Below are 19,286 nucleotides of genomic sequence, written 5' to 3'. Positions count from 1 at the left end.
GTATATACTCTATGTGTAAAGTGTTGTGCTGATTATGTTTTTCTTGGAATTAATGGGAATAAAATATACTGCTCAAAAAAATAAAGGGAACACAAGCAGAAGACATCCGAGATCTGAATGAATGAAATAGCCTTATTAAATACTTTATTACATACAGTAGTTTATACACTGCTCAAATAACTAAAGGGAACACAAAACTACTGTATGTAACGAACAAAGTATTTAATAAGGCTATTTCATTCAGATCTTGGATGTCTTCTGCTTGTGTTCCCTTTATTTTTTTGAGCAGTGTATAATAGAAGTTTCTGAAGTAAACAAGTTTATATATATATATCATACATCGGACAAATCAACAGAAGAATAAATGCACGCATTGAAGAACACAAAACCTGAGTCAGAAAAGAGGAACCAACTTCTTCCCTAGTCTAACCCCTTAAAGCCACAGGACATGAAATTGATTTTAAAAAAACCAGAACTATTGCCAAAACTGAACACTTTAACAACAGAATAATCAGAGAAGCCATCGAAATAGAAAAATGACCCCACAGCATGAATAAAAGAGATGATACCTCCCGCCTACCAGCCATTTGGAAACCCGCCTTTATTGACAAACGAATCCCAAACACAAAGAATAACACCAGACCCACACTCATGAAAATCACACAGGACGTCACCTCCACACATCCACGCAAAAAGCAAGCCCAAACCCACACTGATGATGAGGCACGACCACAAACCAGAAGTCAGAGCACAGCTGCATCATTAACCACTTTAAACCCCTCCAATCCATACATGAAGCAAACTGACACACTCCATGAAGATGTGACACGACCACGAATGCGGAGCCAAACAACAGCAACGCAGGTCACGAGTTCAAATCTCCCTGCAATTCAGACCAACCTGAGCACAGCCAAGCCCCCACCCTATCAGAACACACCGCCAGCCAATCAGAGCACAGCCAAGCCCCCTCCCAATCAGAACACACCTCCACCCAATCAGAACACAGCCATGCTCCCACCCAATCAGTTCATACCGTCACTGGCAGTTGAAAAGAAGAAACAATCGTGATCACACATTGCTCCTAGAAGCACAAGGCCGAAGACACCAGCCTGAAGATGATGAATGAGACTTCGTCGAAACGTCGCCAAGGTACTTCCTATTTTACACGGGAGAAAACCCGAATAACCAAAGACCTACATACAAATACCAGTGGTGGGATTCAATTTTTTTGACAACAGGTTCTGTGGGCGTGGCTTAGTTGGGGGTGTGGCTTGGCAATCATGTGATGGTGGGTGTGGGTAGCTGGTCACGTGACTGTGTAGGTGTGGGTAGCTCGTCATGTGACCGGGTGGGCGTGGCTATGTGCATAGACTTTTTTCAGAGGGCTGAAAAAAGTCATTTCTGACTGGGCCTCGCACTTTTGACCGGTCCTCACACTTATGACCATCCTCACATTTATGCCCGTGCAGCTTTCTTAACAACCATGTCACTCATTTCACAACTGCTTTTCTTCACCATGGTGACAAGATAGGGCAAAAACGTAAAATGTGAGGACAGTCGTAAGTTCGAGGACTGGTCAAAAGTGTGAGGACCAGTCAAAAATAACTTTTTCAGCCCTCTGAGTAGTCCATATGCACAAAAGGACTACCCAGAGGGCTGAAAAAAGTCATTTCTGACTGGGCCTCGCACTTTTGACCGGTCCTCACACTTATGACCATCCTCACATTTATGCCCGAGCAGCTTTCTTAACAACCATGTCACTCATTTCAAAACTGCTTCTCTTCACCATGGTGACAAGATAGGGCAAAAACGTAAAATGTGAAGACAGTCATAAGTTCAAGGACTGGTCAAAAGTGCGAGGACCAGTCAGAAATAACTTTTTCAGCCCTCTGAGTAGTCCATATGCATAAAAGGATACAGCAATAGAGAGGGATGAAGGAAGGGAAGGGAAATTAGAGTAGGAGGGAGGGTAAGAGAGGGAGGAAGAGAGGAGGAGAAGGAGAAAGGAAGAGGAAGTAGGGAGGAGAAGAAGAGGGAGTGGAAGAAAAAGTAAGAAGGAAAGAAAAGAGAGAGGTGGTAGGTTTGAGGAGAAAGATTGCTGTACAATAAAAAAGATGAAAGGGAAGAAAGCCAACCCCAAACAAATATAAAGATATTAAGATAAAGAATGAATTGTTAAACTTTAAAGAATAAAAGAGAACAAATATGAATAAATAACAATAATTAGAAACACACATACAAATATACAATGTATTTTCTTTGAACAGAGTATTTGGCCGGTTCACAAATTTAAACAGTGTTTAGTCATTTCAATTAAATTTACAATTTCTATATTTCCTTTTTGCCATATTTATTCCTCATCTATTTTTGTAAAAAACCAATATTACCCTTCATCCTCATCTCTAATCTTAATCAAATTCAATTTTTCCCTTCTATTCTATATTATACCCCTTCCCATTGTCATCTATTTTTATATCCATCCTCACATTGGTTAATTATGTAATATTAGTTGTTTAATATAAATTCAACATTTTAATATAAATCAATTAGTTATATAACTACCTTTTTTGTATATTAATCAATATGAACATGAATATTCCAATTATTTCCATGCAATCCAATTTCTTACAAATCCATTAATTATATTTACCAATAATAATAAACCAAATAATTTCCCCCATATATTCCTCCAAACCACAACTTAACCATTTCTGCTTTCAGAAATATACAATTAATAGTATCTCAATTATTACAATTCCCTAGTTAAATAGAGCTTTTTTTCTTTTGTGTTTTAAAATCTCCTCTTTTTCCCTAAATTTCCCGTTGTTTGCACCTACCTTTTTTGGTTAGGAAAAAGAAAAGAAATCTGCCTGCCTAATTTTCCAACATGCAAAGCCAACAGCCTGCTTTACTTTCTCTTTCTTTTTTCAGTATAGCTAGGGGGAAAAAAATCTGCATTCTTTCCAAGCAAGCAAAAGAGCACTGAGCAAAACAGCTGAGAGCAAATCAGCTGGGGGTCGGGAGCCGATCTAAGCAAGGGCTAATTAGCCTCTGCTGAAGCTCCGGGGGCCAATAAAATTACAAAAAAAACACCGAACCCTTTGTTAAATTGCTGGCTCCCCCGCCCCTCGCCCACCACTATTTATTGGCAATCAATAGTGGTGCGGAGGGGCGGGGCAAGCCAGCAATTTAACAAACGGTTCGGCTGCACCACTGGCTCTAGGGCGGCCCTTTGAAGCCCCGCGGCAAGAATTTGCAGGGTTTTTTTCCTCTAGCCATCGGAGGCAGCAATAGATGGGGAGTGGGCGGGGTAAGCGAACGGCCGGCGATCCAACAGAGCAGAGAGTGAGGGTGAGTGAAGGCTGGAAGCTGCTTTCTCCATCCGGAGCCAGTGGGGAACCACGTGGCAGCCCACGTGGATCCCAGGCAGCGGAACTCAGGCTAGGGAAGGGGTGGGCAATTGTGGCTCTTTTACAACCTGTGGCCTTCAACTTCCAGAATTCCTGAGACAGCTTGGCTGTCTCAGGAATTCTGGGAGTTGAAGGCCACAGGTTGTAAAAGAGCCACAATTGCCCACCCCTGGCTACGGTAGGCTGGCGCCGCGCGGGTGGGAGGCGAGGGGCGGGCGAGCCAGCAATTTAACAAAGGGCTCGGCCGAACCCCCTAGAACCCCCAGAATCCCACCACTGTGTAGGCCCCTCTTGATCTTGAGGCCCTAGACTGAAGCCTAGTTAGCCTATAGGAAAATCCGGCCCTGCACATAAATGAATATAAGTCCAGGACACTAAAGAAGTTACTTGGGCAGGAGGGTTGTTCAGCTGTCAGTTGTGTGAGATGAGTGGGTATAATAACTAAAGACCCACTCAGAAGAAGGAAAGTTACTGGCCATTGCTTTCTTATAACACAAAGGTGGGAGGATATAAATGCAGAGAACCTGTAAAAGGAAGGACATAATAGCCTGCATCCTGACTGAATAACTTGCCAGTTACTGTCAAAGTGTCTCAACCCAGAGAAGATTTCTTATGCCAGTTTAAAGTCAAGCCAGACTGAATACAGGGTAAGTGCAGCAATTGTAAGTGCAGATATAGCGTTTTATTTTATTTTTTAAATGGTATAGTAAAACTTAATAAAGTAAAAGAAAACTTTTACCACGATATATCTTGGACAGAAAGAGCTAATAGAGTCTAAATTTATGTGCTAAAAACATGCCTTGGAGATGTATATTTAAACTTGGTCTTTAGACTGGCAAGGAGGATGTAGTGCTGCCAATCCATACTAGTCACTCATGACCAATTTGGTTTACTTCCACTTCATTCTTTTCATGACTGGAGCCATACAAATCTGGCACCAAAGAGCTTTGTGTGGCACGTGGATCTCGTATTATGACTAAGTGTGTAACAACACATGTTGATTTGTTCTCATATTTAATTATAATCTTTAGTCCAGAGAATCCTTCTTGGATACTTTACAAATTTCTGAAAAGGGATATAAACAGACTGTACAAACCAAAATTCTCCTTATTCATAAAATAACTTATTACGGTAAATAAAAATTCTAATAGAAATAGTTATTTGATGAAGGATTAAATATTACTTATCCATAAAGTTTCCAATAATCTTGCCTTCATTTTATTTGTCAGAGTGTCATCAGATTTAGGGTAGCAGAAACTTATTTGTCTGCAAGTAGGACAAGGCTTCAGAGTTATCGCCTGTATGCATTGATATACATGACAGAGATGTAAATGCCATAGACTGCATGCAGAATTTACTTTCCTTGTCTGGCTTCATACCCAGAAAATAATGAATAGATTAGAACACACGAAGACATAATTATGGTATTTTAATCTCTGACAGATCTCACAGCGCTTTGCCTTACAGCTATTGCTGCTGCTTCTAACTTTCAAAAGACGACAAGCAATTCTAAACATTTGCGAAAATGACATATTTTGTAAATATTGGCTGGATAATCCATGGGGGATTATTCCAGAACAGTCTATCCATTAGAAACACAAAAGAAGAATATTGCAAATATGGTGAGACATAAACTAGACAATGATCCTTAAATAGTCAATAACAACATTAACTTGCCCCATTTGTCAAACTTATTTGAGCCAGAAAATTAGGAGACATTTCTAAACCAAATAATATATTTTGGCTTGTTAATTTTGTTTAATTTTCTCTTTCTTCCTCTTTTTAATTTGAACTGTATAAACAAAAATGTGGTATCAGTATAGTAGAGCCACTGTGTTCCATACTCAACATACAAGAAAACCAGTAGTTTCTAGAAAAGTAATCCTAGTGGCTGGGTAATTTCTTCTTGAATTTGTACTAGGCATGGAGGGAAGGGGGAGGCTATTTTAGGATTCAACTAAATGTTATTTTAGTCTTTGAGATGATTGTTTTATTTCTGTACAAAAGAAGCATGGGTTTCTAAGTTCTAAGACATATTTTGTGGAAAGGAAGAATGAAATACATTTTCTTGTTAATAAAATAATAAAATAGCTAGTATAGTGTAGAGGTTAAGGCATCAGGCTAGAAACCACCCGGCTTAGGCAGGCAAGCCAGCTGGGTGACTTTGGGCCAGTTACTTTCTCTTAGCCCAACCCACCTCATAGAACTGTTGCTGTGGGGAAAATAGAAGGAGGAAGGTATGTTCACTGCCTTGAATCACTTATAAGGTCACTTATAAAGTAATAAAAACAGAACAAAAATTTTATAAATAAAATATATATTGTAATGCAGATTGCTCTATCTCCCTGTCTGTCTCTCTCTCTGGGACTGGGTGGGGGGGTACACACCTGCAATTTCAAGTCAGTGTTGACTCCTGGCAACTCCCTGGGCTAATCTCATTATACTGTATCTGATTGTGTGTATGTGTTGTGGGTGGGTGGGTGGGTGTATTCATTAGAATATTTTTTCTTTTACCTCCGATACATTGGCTCATTCTAATAGAATCTGTTCAAAAGGTTACATGAATTCAGGATAACACACCTATAGTTTTTTTTTTAATAAGACAAGATTTGAATCCACATCTCGCAGCTGGATAGAATTGTTGGAACACCATTCAAGGCACCCCATAATATATTAGTACTCCCTCAAAAGGGAATGAACCTAGCAGATAGATACCAAAGGAGGAAGATTTTCAGAGGAAGATATAATAGGACCCAATTTTCCTTACCAAACGTTATTTATTGTAAGAAATCAATTTGTTTCAGGAGAGCAGAACTAAGAATGTACAGAACAATGATAGGATAATCTCTTATTGCAACTTAACAATTGCTTTAAATTCTTCCAGAATTTGGAAGAATTTGATCCAGGAAACAGAAGGGAGAATTGAATCCTCTGGAATCTATACATGCTATTGTCAGATACCTTTTAGGGTGCCCTGACTATAGTCCAGCAGTTGCATGTCCAAAGACTTAATTCAGGCATTATGTTCCTATTCACAAATGAATAGGAACAATTATACTAGGACATTTTAGGATATGCAACTTCACGTCTGAGCATCCATTTCTCATTGATTATAAATAATTTATTTCCTTTAAAATCTACACAAGGAAACTTAAATAGATTCAGTATAAAAATTAATGAGGCCTACTTGTATAAACTAGTCAATGGGGTATATTTTGTTTATGCAAGAATCAGAGACTGCTTTAAATATATCATAGGGTTTATGTTTCCATAACAATCATCATCCATAAACTATTAATCTAGATACAGAGTGTTACATGTATATTTAATATTCTCTGGGAAAAAACATACGGGTTATTTACATTTTCTATAGATATAATAGTTTAAGGACATTTTAATATTGGTCTCTAATTCTGTACTGTCATTGTGTTTTAACATAACTGAGAGATTATGCAATAGCCTGAGATTTGTCTAGTGTATGTGCTACATGTCAACAGAGATGCTCAACTCTTAATAAAAGGTATAAAACTAGGCAAGCAATAGTAATGAGCAATCATTTTATCAAAGGCAAAAATAAAATGCATTTGATTGTTAGACTCAACATATATCGTGGCATATATCCTAGTAAAGTTTATTACAAACTTCAATATTTGACAAAGTAGAGTTAATATCTAAATGTATTCTTATTTGACTAACAATATTTTAAAACTAACCTGGACATTAGCCATAAGAAAATCATACCATCACAAAAATAAAGCAAAACAAGTTTCAAGCACCTTATTTGTTTAAAATTTTGGGTGGCTAGGAAGAGAAAGAGGTGATAGTATACTTATGATGTTCTTTTTTTTTTTTTTTAGCAAAAAGTTTTTTTATTTTTTATTTTTCTCAACACACAAATTACATCTTTTTGGAACAGAGCCCTGATCCGGTCATCAATTTATACAATTTTTTATCATCTTTAACAAAATTTTATATATTCTATTTTGCCATAATACTTATTTTTTAATCTTAAATCACCTATCTCAACTAATACCATCTTAAAAAGATTTACTCAAATTTACTTAATCAAAACAATTACCCTTCTATTAACCCCCCTTAAATCTTAATTCAATTAATACCTCATAGTACATTTCACAATTCTTACCCTAAATCCTCACTATTAACAGTACTTGATCTTAAATCACCCATCTCCCCTATTACCATCTTATAAAAAGTTTACTCTTATTTATTTAATCAAAACAATTACCCTTCTATTAACACACTTTAAATCTCAATTCAATTAATAACTCAATTAATAACTCAATTCAAAAAATAATAATAAAAATGTATTAATAATTAATACATTTCACAATTCTTAGCCTAAATCCTCACAATTAACAATACAGGTCACACATGTTTATATTTCAAAATCTTATTTCCCTTTCTAAAACTTCCCCATATTTATTATTACTTCACATAATGCTCATTAAATCTTTATTTCCTTATTACTTCACCAAATTTAGATCCTATCTCTAATCCCAAAAATATAGCAATTTAACATTGAAACATAGTTCTTAATTCAAATAAAACTACAATACAATCATTTCCCACAATTCTATCTCTTTAACCATATCATTTATATAAAAGGAATTCTTATTTGTGATTCATAGTCCTATATTATTTCAATCTTCTTTTTTTTTTACTTAGATAGATATATTATCAAAAACATTGAAAATATTAAAATATTAAAGTTATTGAAAATATTCAAATTATTGCAATTGTTATAGGTATTTAAACAATATCCCAGTTTTTATAGTCATCAATTATTCTCAAATAATACCATGTATCATCTTAATAAACATTGATTCATTATGTCCATTGATATATTTTCTTTTAACATAGTCTATTTCTCATATATTACAGCTTCCATCCATATTTCAATTTTAAGTATCTGTTCCATATTCTTCTCATATTTCTATTAACCATTATTGATCTTAATATAGTTATTTTGTAAATCAAAATCCTGGACTTTTCTATCTTACCCCATATTCCCCAATTCTTTCACTATTAATCCCAATGTAATCATCTTTATAACTTTTGTTATTCACAGTATCGTCTCTAAAAACCTTTTTATTATTACTATCCACCTGTACATTACTTATTCATATTTAATCACGTTATCTTTATCTTCTTTATTTCCAGCCATTGTATCTTGTTTCTTCATTTTCTTGTTTGCTTGCGTATACTTCATTTCAGCTTCAATGTCCTCAAATTTTGTCCTCCATGTATCATTTATTTATTTTTCTTATTTCCATTCCGAGTCAAATACATCAATTTGTTTCTTTTCTAAATCCTGCGCCATTTTATTCTTTTTAAATTGATGTTATCCCAATTATAAGAGTTCCGTTGTGGTTCCCCTTCCCCCCCCAAAGTCAAGCCGCCTGCAGACAAAGAAATCATTCTCCACAAATTCTCACAGTTGTTATCTGTAAAGTTCACGATTTTCCCAAAACAAAAAATCAAGTTGCAATGTTCCTTTTTACTCCAGAAGGTGTCTCTCTGCAATCCACAATTTCCAATTATTTAACAAGTATCCATTTTCTTTGTTACATAACAGTCTTACTTGGCTTCTCTTTTTCTTTTCAGTTTTAAAAGTATCAATTTTTTTTTTTAAGTCCAATTCAAATTTAAACTCTTTCCAATCCTTTGCCCATGTCTCAATGTTTAACGTTTCCAATTAGTTTTACTCAAAAGTAAATTTTCTATCGGGTCTTTGTCTCTTTAAAGTTACGTTTCAAAATCTTCTTTGCCCCCATGCTCCATAGCCACTATTTTATCGCTAGGGGGCTTGTAATTAAAAGATGTTTCTCTTGATGTTATTATAAGCCTGGGTTGGCTGTCACTCACTCGGCTTCGAAAAACTCCATTCTGTTCCACTTTTCTCCTGCTCATTACTTGAACTGGTTGTCCCAGCTTCATGGCAGCCGCCATGGCTGCCGCCCCCCCCCCCCACCGAGTCACAGAGAGTTCCCTCTGACCTTCGAGGAACTTGCCGGTTCCTCTTGGTTGTCTGAGGTGCCTCATTTTCTTCCCCATCCCTGCAGGATGGTTCTGGTCTGAAGACCCATCAGCGGCGGTTCATCAGCCGGCGTTTTCGCAGGGCTCATCAAAGCCCGCTAATTCCCCAACTGTCTTACCGGAAGTCTATACTTATGATGTTCTTAAACATCATGTTGCAGGATATATTGGTAGTACTTGCTTAACAACTTGTCATTTTATGACTAAAGTATGATGTCCATAGAATGGGTGACTTTCAGCCTATAAAGCACTCATGATCATCATAAACTCCCACACTGCCACATGAGTGCACAACTGGTTGCAATGTTTCACATTTGTATGAGGTTTTGTGCCAGTTTCTGGCATTTTTGCCATGTCCTCATGAAAGACACCCAAAGAAATGGATTTGTTTAATATTTGCTGCAAAAAAGTAATTTTCTGGCCATGTGCCTCGACTTAACTGTAATTCTATGCTCAGTTATAGTCATAAGTCAATGACTTCTCATCAATTGTTCCAAGTATAGCTACCTTTCACTTTTATAATTGATTGATGGTAATTTTGTTGGTGCTCCAGATGTTTTGGGATATAATACTAACAACAATCATCATCATCATCACACATTCAGCCAGATGTTCAGACTGGGTTTGGCATTTTTGTCTACCTATCGAGTCCTTACCAAGGACCTGGGACAGGCAAATCTGAATGTTTGATGGTGTTCCAGATATCGTCACAAGATGGAAGCTGTTCCAAGTAAAGCCGCCTTCTACAACTGACTTGGCAAATTTGTCAATGCCTGTGGTGTTCAAGTGGTGCTCCAGTTGTTTTGGGATTGCAATCAAGACACCTATTATTACTAGTACTACCCTTGCTTGCCTTTGCCATAGTTGTTCTATTTCTATTTTTAGGTCTTTGTATTTTGTTATCTTCTCCAGTTCTTTCTCTTCTATTCTGCTGTCTCCAGGTGCTTCCAAATCCACTATCCAGACTTATTTGCTTTCTTATTGACAACTATTAAGTTCGGGGTGTTATGTGGCAGGTGCCTGTCTGTCTGAATTTTGAAGTCCCAGAGCAATTTAACTTCTTCATTTTCTATGACTTTTTCTATTTTATGGTCCCACCATTTCTTGTTTACAGGCAAATCATATTTCTTGCAGATTTTCCAATGCACCATTGTTGCTATTTTGTCATGCTGCTGCTTGTAGTCAGTCTGTGTGATCTTCTTGCAGCAGTTTACCAGGTGGTCCACTGTTTCTTCAGCTTCTTTGAATCAGTGGCACTTACTGTCTGTTGCTGTCTTCCCAATTCTGACTTTGTATACATCTGTCCTTAAGGCTTGGTCTTGTGCAGCCAGAATTAATCCCTTGGTCTCTTTTTTAACTTTCCTGCTCTTAGCCATTGCCAGGTCTTGTTATTATCTGCTATTTCTTTTAATGTACTGGCCATGAAGTGCTTTGTTTTCCCATGCCTCCATTCTGTTCTTCATTTGGTCTTTCTTGTAGGCCAGTTTGGTCTCTCCAGTAGTTAGCAAGCCTTCTTGGCATACTAACTTCAGTGCATCTTTTTCATTGACCTTCAGATATTGTTCCAAAGCCTTTTTTTTTTCTTCAACCATCTGATGCACTTGATTAGCTTAGCTTAGCTTAGCTTTATTGATTAGCCTATAGGCCATATCAAAATACAAGGTTTAAACATGTATTACCAATAAAATCCTATAAAAACAATTTAAAATAAGACTATTGTATTGTAAAATACAATAATTATGGGATAAAATACTATAATTGAATACATGAATATGTAAAATAGAATAAAATAACATAAACCTATATTTCTGTATCACCCCTTGCAACATTCCATGCCAACCTATTTGCCTTGGTAGATAGAGTCTGTTAATGTCGAGACTTCCGGGGTTACCGTCGTGCTGGTGCGGTGCAGGGAATCAGATCTTTGCTTCTTTTGCCTGATTTTCCATGCCTGGAAACCGATAACAGCAATGCAGAACCTTGAAGAGGACAGCGAGCAAAAGCGGATAGCCCAGAGGTGGTGGAGTGAAAGGCCACCATGGAGAGTGGAACCCCCTGAATTCAGCGTTGAAGAGACTGGCTGTCTGAGCCAGGTCCGGAGACACGACAGCCCGAATATAAAATGAGGAAGCAGAATAGTGAGAAACAACAAGAAGCATCGGTGAGAGGAGCTTTATAAGTGATGAAATACCCAAATTGTCTCAGCAAAACTGAGGAGGTTGCAGACGAGGGGAAAAAGAGTAAAAAGCAGCGCCTTAGCGGTGGGAGTAGAAGAAAGACTGACAGAGATGAAAGTACTTTATGAGCGGTGTTGAGAGGGATTGGATTATGAATTGGACTGTTGAGGAAATCACATAGGAAGTTGGAACTGAGATTGTAGCTGCGAGAAAGTGCTGAAGGTGTGTGAACAGGTCAGAGAAAGAAGAAAGCAAAGGATTGCCTTTGCAAATAGAGATGAAGGAAGTGACAGTGACTGGGCAAAACGGAGCAAGCTGCCATCTTTAAACTGGGAGAATAGGAGGGGGAAAAAAGGGAACTGTGATTGTGACTGAGGAAGAAAGAACACTGGTACATTGGAGGAAGATTCAGTGATTGGAGATATTAAATAAATCAATCCCACTTGTAATCAGCTGAGGAAACAGTAGGAATCAAGCCTCCATCATCCAGCATGATGATAGCAAAAACAACACAGCTGATTACAAGTGGGAGACGGCTGGAAGGGCCTATTACACGCGCAAGGGCCAAATTGATTAATGGCATATAAAGGCAGAGATCTCTGTAATGGTAGTTTAATACTCGGACGATGTCAGCAGATGGCTGACGAAAGCTTAGCAAAATAAAATTTTAATTTTTTTAAAATTTTAAAATCTTAAGTTCCGGAGTTCTCAGTATGTCTGCTTCTTTCTTTAATAATACTAAATATAGTCATATAATCTTTTACTTAATGTGATTTACCTTTATTCTTTAATATTTGTTGATTTTTCTTGTTTCCTACTCTTTCCTTTCCTTTTTTTAAAGATATTGTTTAATAATTTAAATATTCTAACAATAGGAAATATATCTACTCCCCCTTTGATATTATTGACTTGAAATTAACTGTGAACTGAGACTACTGATAATTTTGTATTATATATTGATTTAAGTTTAGGAAGAAAAATCAGAGATAGAAAGAGGTATAGATATACTCTGGAGTAATATCTTAGATACATACGGTGTTGTGGAATAGTCTCTCTCTCAAAAAAAAAACAATAAGAAAAAATAGAATAAAAAAGAAACAACTTACAGAGCTCCAAGAAAAATTAGCAAAAGTAGAATCTAAATTACAAAAAGAACCCCAAAACCAAGAAATTAAAGTAGAAAAAGAGCTAATTGAATACAAATTACAACTAATAACCACAGAAGTAGTAGCACAAAAAATTAGAACAGCTAAACAAAATTACTTTGAAAATGCCGACAAGCCCAGAAGATAGTTGGCCTATAAATTAAAAAAAAAAGGGAAAAGAAATTAATAAAACAATTAAAGGTTGAGGATGGGATGGGATGGTGCACCTCCAGGAAGAAAAAAAGAAAAACATAGCAGTAAATTACTTTCAAACATCATATAGTTTAGAAAAAAATGAAGAGAAAGATATTCAAAGATCACTTCAAAAAAGGAATCTTCCCAGTTATCAGAGTTAACAAAAGAAATATTAAATGAGGAAATAACAAAACTGGAGATACAAAGAACAATTCAAAAACAAAAAAAATAATAAGACTCCAGGCCCAGATGGAATCCCCGCTGAATTTTACAAAACATTTCTAGAGTTGTTAGAAAAATTGTTATTTATGAAATACTGGAAAAGGCCAAGATACCAGAATCCTGGAGGGAATCTTTAATAACTCTCATCCCCAAAAACAATAGTGAACAACAGAAGATCCAGAATTACTGGCCGATCTCATTGCTAAATGCTGACTATAAAATATTTATGGCAATAATTGCAGATAGAATTAAAAACATATTGAACAAAATTATACATTTGGACCAAAATGGATTCCTACCCAACATATATATAAAAAATAATGTAAGAATTATCATCAATGCTTTAGAATATTATGAAGCTCACCCTGAAAAACAGGTAGCTGTGATATTTTTGGATGCACAAAAAGCTTTTGACAACTTAAACTGGGACTTTATGATTAATCAATTAATAAGAATGAATTTCAGAGAAAAATTCATAGAAATGATTAGAGCCATACAGAGGGCAAAAATAATAATGAATGGGGAACAAACAGAAAACTTTGGGATAACTAAAGGAGTAAGACAGGGTTGCCCGCTGTCTCCTCTGTTATTCATTCTGTCTGTGGAGATACTAATGTCTCAAATTAGAGATAATTCGAAAATAAAGGGATTAAAAAATAAGTCACAAGAATATAAGGTCCAAGCATTTGCAGATGATTTGGCATTTATATTGAGGAACCTTTAGAATCTGGACCTACATTACTACAAGACATAAACCAATTTGGCATGGTAGCAGGATTTAAAATGAATAAAGACAAAACTAAAATATTGACTATGAATTTAAGCAACAGACAGAGTGAAGAACTAGAGGAGATGCTGGGAATCTTGAGAACAAAGAAAATTAAATATTTAGGAATTTGGCTATCAGAAAGGTGTACCACCATAAAGAGGGATAACTATGATATACTCCTATTACAAATACAAAAAGATTTGGAAAATTGGACTAAATTACCAATATTGTTAGGAAATGATTTTACCTAACTTGTTGGGTTGGCAATATATAAACCATCAATATAGCTTTAAGACTGCTGTATTGCATCATACTGTGTCCTGATTGGTTAGCTCTGTAGCCAATGTCCTTAAAAGGGAGCTAGAAACCTGGTTTATTTCTCTTTGCTTCTCTTTGCTCCTTTTACTGACTCTTTTCTGTTTGCTGTGTTTTGCTACTGTTTGCAAATATAGAAGAACTGTTAATGTGTATGACGATGACTGGTAAGAAGACTTTGTTATTGGATTATCCCTGGACTATTGTTTAACCATCTACTGCTTTATATGTGTATGACCTGGACTGTTTATTGGACTGTGCCTTATTACTATTTCCTGAAAGTAAATACAACGCAGTGTATCTGTGTGTTGGCTGTGTTATTTCCTAACTACTCTCAATCGCTTTTCACGTGCACACCGTTGCTACTCAAGGGTTGATCTGCGAATTCCTCAACATTGGTTATGGGCCCAGGATATTGAGAGTTAGTGTGAATACACAGTACCATATTCAGATAGCCGTTTTTGTGGTTTATTGTTTAAGTGAAGATGGCCCAAGAACAGTCAACCAACATATCTCTGATAACCCGGTTGGATGGAACAAACTACATTTCCTGGTCTATGAAGTGCAGCCTACTTCTGCGTAAAGAAGGACTATGGGCTGTAGTTCATGATCCACTGGATGTAACTGCTTGGAATCTGGCAGACGATGAAGATGCAAAGAAAATAGCCAAATTTAACTGGGATAATGAAAGGGCTCTTTGTATAATCGGACTGACACTGAGTGACCAGCAGCCAGTCCATTTTCGTGGTGAGGGGTCTGCTGCCAAGTGTTGGGACACTCTGAAGAGGATTTATGTTCGTGATAGTGTGAGTGCACACATACACCTTACATGTAAATTGTTTAGAGCTCGTCTTCTGAAAGGTGGAGATATGTTAGCTCATTTGGAGTTTATGAAAGGAACTTTACAAGAGCTACATGAAAAGGAGCTGTTTTTTTCAGAGCTTCATCAGGTCTATATCATTCTTTCCTCTTTGGATGAAAGTTATGATGATTATGTATTTTCACTGGAAGTCCTGACCAGAGATGAATTGACATTGACTGGCATAACCAGAAGATTGTTAGAAGAGTCCAGAAGAAGGCAAGATAAAGACCAACTGAGAAAGAGACAACCACAGGAAGAAAAACTGTCTTCAATTGCCTATACTGTTAGAAAATGTTTTTCTTGTGGGGCTAAGAGTCATATAGCTAGATTCTGTAAAAAGGGCAAGAAACTGAATACTGGTAGTCAACAGAGAGCTAAAAAGGATGTTAGTTTAGCTATATCCAGCTCAACTACAACAGTAAAGCATGATTTGTGGGTAGTTGACAGTGGAGCATCACAATCTATAACTAATAGTAAGGAGAGGTTTGTTAAAATGACCAAGAGTAAACAACATGTATCATTAGCAAATGGATGGCAAATGAAAGTACCTGGAGAAGGTACTGCATATTGTTCATGTATAAATGTGCATTTAACTATGTTGTATGTACCTAAACTAAAATTTAACCTGCTATCTGTGAAAGCATTGTTAAAAGCTGGGTTTGTAGTAACATTTAGGGGAGATAAATGTCTGATAGAAAAAGATGGTACAAGTGTTACTGCAAAATTAGAGAATGACTTGTTTGTTCTGAATGATGATCCATTAATCATGGCTAATGCTAACTTAGTTTACAATAACACCAAGCCACATGATGAATGCATTCACTTGCTTCATAGATGTTTGGGACATGTACACTTTAAAATGTTAAAGAAAACTGTTGAATTATCTGATGGGATAAAACTAAAACCTTGTAAAAATTATTTAAACTGCAATGCTTGTAACCAAGAAAAAAGTAAGGTAATTCCTGCAAACAGAGTTAATAGGTTTACAACTAATAAACCTTTAGAGGTAATGTTTGCAGATATCATTGGTCCTAAAACAACCTGATGTCAGCGTCTCACCGCTGGCATAGAGAGGAGAGAGATAAGCCCTGAACTTTTGCCTGCTAAATCCCTTTGAAGCCCGGTCGTCGTGGAAATGAGGAGGGGGGAGACATTCCTGGAAAATGATGAGACAAGAAGTCAGTGGAGTGACTTGGAAGATAGCCAATGAGAAGCAGATAATTGGGGATCGGAAAGGGAGGGATTGGGGGGCAAAAGGTCAGTCTTGTCCGCATCGAGTCATGATCCGGTTGCTGTGCTCAATTAAAGAGAAGATTTCCTTAAAGATTGGCAGTTTGGAAATTCATTTATTATGAGATAGCATCGAAGTCTGACAGACGGACAAGACTCACAACTTTCCAAGCCAAACTGGCAAACCTCCAGCCCTCCAGTTCCCTACCAGATGTTTGGACGGAGTGGCGGCAAGGTTCCGAAGCCATGGCAGAAAGCCAGCTCTCTACTGAAAGTCTGCTTCAAGTTGCTGTAAACCAGCCCACCCTCTCTACTCCAGCCAGCTTTGATGCGACGGGGCCACCCCCTCCCCCAGCAAAGCTGCAATCCCCCCTCCCCCCCCCACTGCCACAGAATTACGAAGGACAGACGATCGTGCTCCAGCCCAAGAGGGAAAAAAATGATGAACCTTGGTGGACTTTGCCAAAATCTGCAGAAGCTGAATTCCCCTTTCCAGACGCTAAAGGTAAGGGGAAGCCCCTGAGTGAATTGGGAAGGACAGAATGGTTATGGGATTGGCAGAAGGCCAGACAGCAGAAAACTTCAAAGCTGCCACTTGAAAGCCCCATGGAGGAGTTAAAGCAAGATTTTGAACGTGCTGTCAGCCTGGAAGAGGGCCCATCCTGCAGGCCCAAAGATAGGAGGAGGCCAGCTGACCCTGTTGAACTAAGACACCATAGACGGGGACCCAGCTCCCCCCCTCCCACACCAGAAGGAGAGAAAGTCCCAGTGTGCATCCATGGGTTCCTCCTCTGCCCAGCAAGCATACCAGCCCACACAAGGCATCACCCCCCGCCCCCGAATGAGAGATGAGGAAGAAACCCAACGACACCCTAGACTCCCATAGTAGGGCACACAGAGCCCCACTATGGGAGGAGGGGCCACCGAAGGTGGAGCCACCCCGGTTCAGAGGGAAATTCGATGGGGATCCAGACCAGGTAGCGCAGTTCCTCGACGCAGCTGAGATCTATATCGAATGCTATGGACACCTTTACCCATTCCCCAGAGCCCTAGTCAATGCCATTACAGAAGGGCTGAAGGGAGAAGCAAAGACTTGGTCATCAGCCCTCTACAAGAATAGAGCTCCCCAACTGCAAGACAAGGATGATTTCTTGCAACTACTGCGGGCGAGTTTCGAGGAAGCAGGGGAGGACCCATATGTGGAAGACGAACTCAGAAGCCTAATGCAGAGAGGAAAGCCCATCAGGGAGCACATTCGTGAGTTCCGAAGAGTCGTGGGCACCTTGCCTCCCCTACCAGAGTGACTGCTAGTGTATTTTTTCAGAACAAGCCTAGATAAGTGGATTGCTCAAGTGACCGCTTATCGGGACATCCCAAACCGACTCTCCGAATGGTTCCATGTGGCGATGCAAGTGGAAAGGAGACTGAGCGCCAACGACATGCTAAAGCAACCAGAGGCCAGGGAAAGATACCAATCGGACCCGAGGCCACATACCAGACGGGGAACCATGACACTACGGCCTACCCAAAAACCTTTCATTCCATGGAGCCCAATGAGGTGCTACAGATGTGGAGGAATAGGCCATCTAGCAGCAGCGTGTGGAACCCCGGGCCCGAGGCCAAACCCTAAGCCAAAGGCATGACGGGAACGGGGCCCCAAGCGAGCCACCGATGCGCCATGAAGTCTCCCCCCAGGCACAGAGGTCTTCGCCCACCTGACCGAGACAAGGGGAGTCCCGGATGATGGAGACCAATCCCCCGACTCGTATGACAGTGAGGACGAGGGTGAAGACGACCCAATGGTGAGTGGACCCATCCACCCTTTCCTTTTCCCCATATGCCTAACAGCCCCAAAAACAGGTACCCAAGAGACTGTCCAGGCCCTGATAGATTCGGGCTGCACCAGGTGCCTGATTAATCTACCCACAGTCCTAAAATTGGGGATCCGAGCTAAGAAACTCAACCACCCAATTCAATTTGAGCAAGTTGATGGGACCCTAGTAGGGGGAGCCTACACCACACACCTGACCAAGCCAGTGAAGCTAGAACTAGGGGATCACTGGGAGATGATACGGTTCATAATAGCCCCCAAGATGGCCGATCCAGTCATACTGGGACTTTCCTGGCTAGACAAGTGGGGTCCAATTATCTGGTGGCAAGAGGGGACCTTCAGATTGAGGATAGCCAAAGGACCCCAACCTCTGCCGTTCCAACCAGAACAAACACCCCCCACACTCGAGCCCCAACGTCTCCTGCCTGAACAAAAGAAGATAGCACCGATGCAAGGCCCCCTCCCGAAGGGCACCACAAAGCAACTGGGGCCCATATCCTACAGCGCCCATGAAGCAGAGCAGATTCCAAAAGACTACCAAGACCTAGCAGAGGTATTTAGCGAGACCGAGTGTGACGTCCCCACCGCAATGCCGACTGCACCATCGAAATCATCCCTGGGGCAGAAACTACCTAAACCTAAATTGTATGCCATGACGCCCCGTGAAATGCAAAAAATGCGAAACTACATAGACAAAAACCTACGAAGTGGTTTCATTGAGCCAGTCAAACCGCGGGTCACGGCACTGGTCCTTTTCAAAGAGAAGAAAGACGGCTCTATGCATCTGGTAGTTGACTTCCGGGATATCAATGCGGTCTGCGTACACAACTTATACCCCCTCCCCCTCATGAAAGACATGCTAGCCCACCTGGCCAAGGGGAAGATTTTCACCAAACTAGACCTCCGCGAAGCCTACTACCGAGTACGCATCAGGGAAGGAGACGAGTGGAAGACAGCATTCAACTGCCCCCTGGGAAGTTACCAATTCAAGGTGATGCCATTTGGGCTACAGGGAGCCCCAGCCATATTCATGCAATTGATAAACGAAGTTCTACATGACCAACTGTACAAAG

The 19,286-nt window shown here is 39.1% G+C and overlaps 1 pseudogene; it reads left to right on the top strand.

The window, feature by feature from the left end:
• Positions 1 to 549: 549 nt before the first annotated feature.
• Positions 550 to 17,686, top strand: LOC148112905 (uncharacterized; annotated as a pseudogene).
• Positions 17,687 to 19,286: the final 1,600 nt, after the last annotated feature.

This window comes from Pantherophis guttatus, chromosome 7, assembly GCF_059756535.1.
Source record: "Pantherophis guttatus breed Tessera chromosome 7, ASM5975653v1, whole genome shotgun sequence".
Taxonomy (NCBI): Eukaryota; Metazoa; Chordata; class Lepidosauria; order Squamata; family Colubridae; genus Pantherophis; species Pantherophis guttatus.
This window is presented reverse-complemented; position numbering and strand designations above follow the sequence as displayed.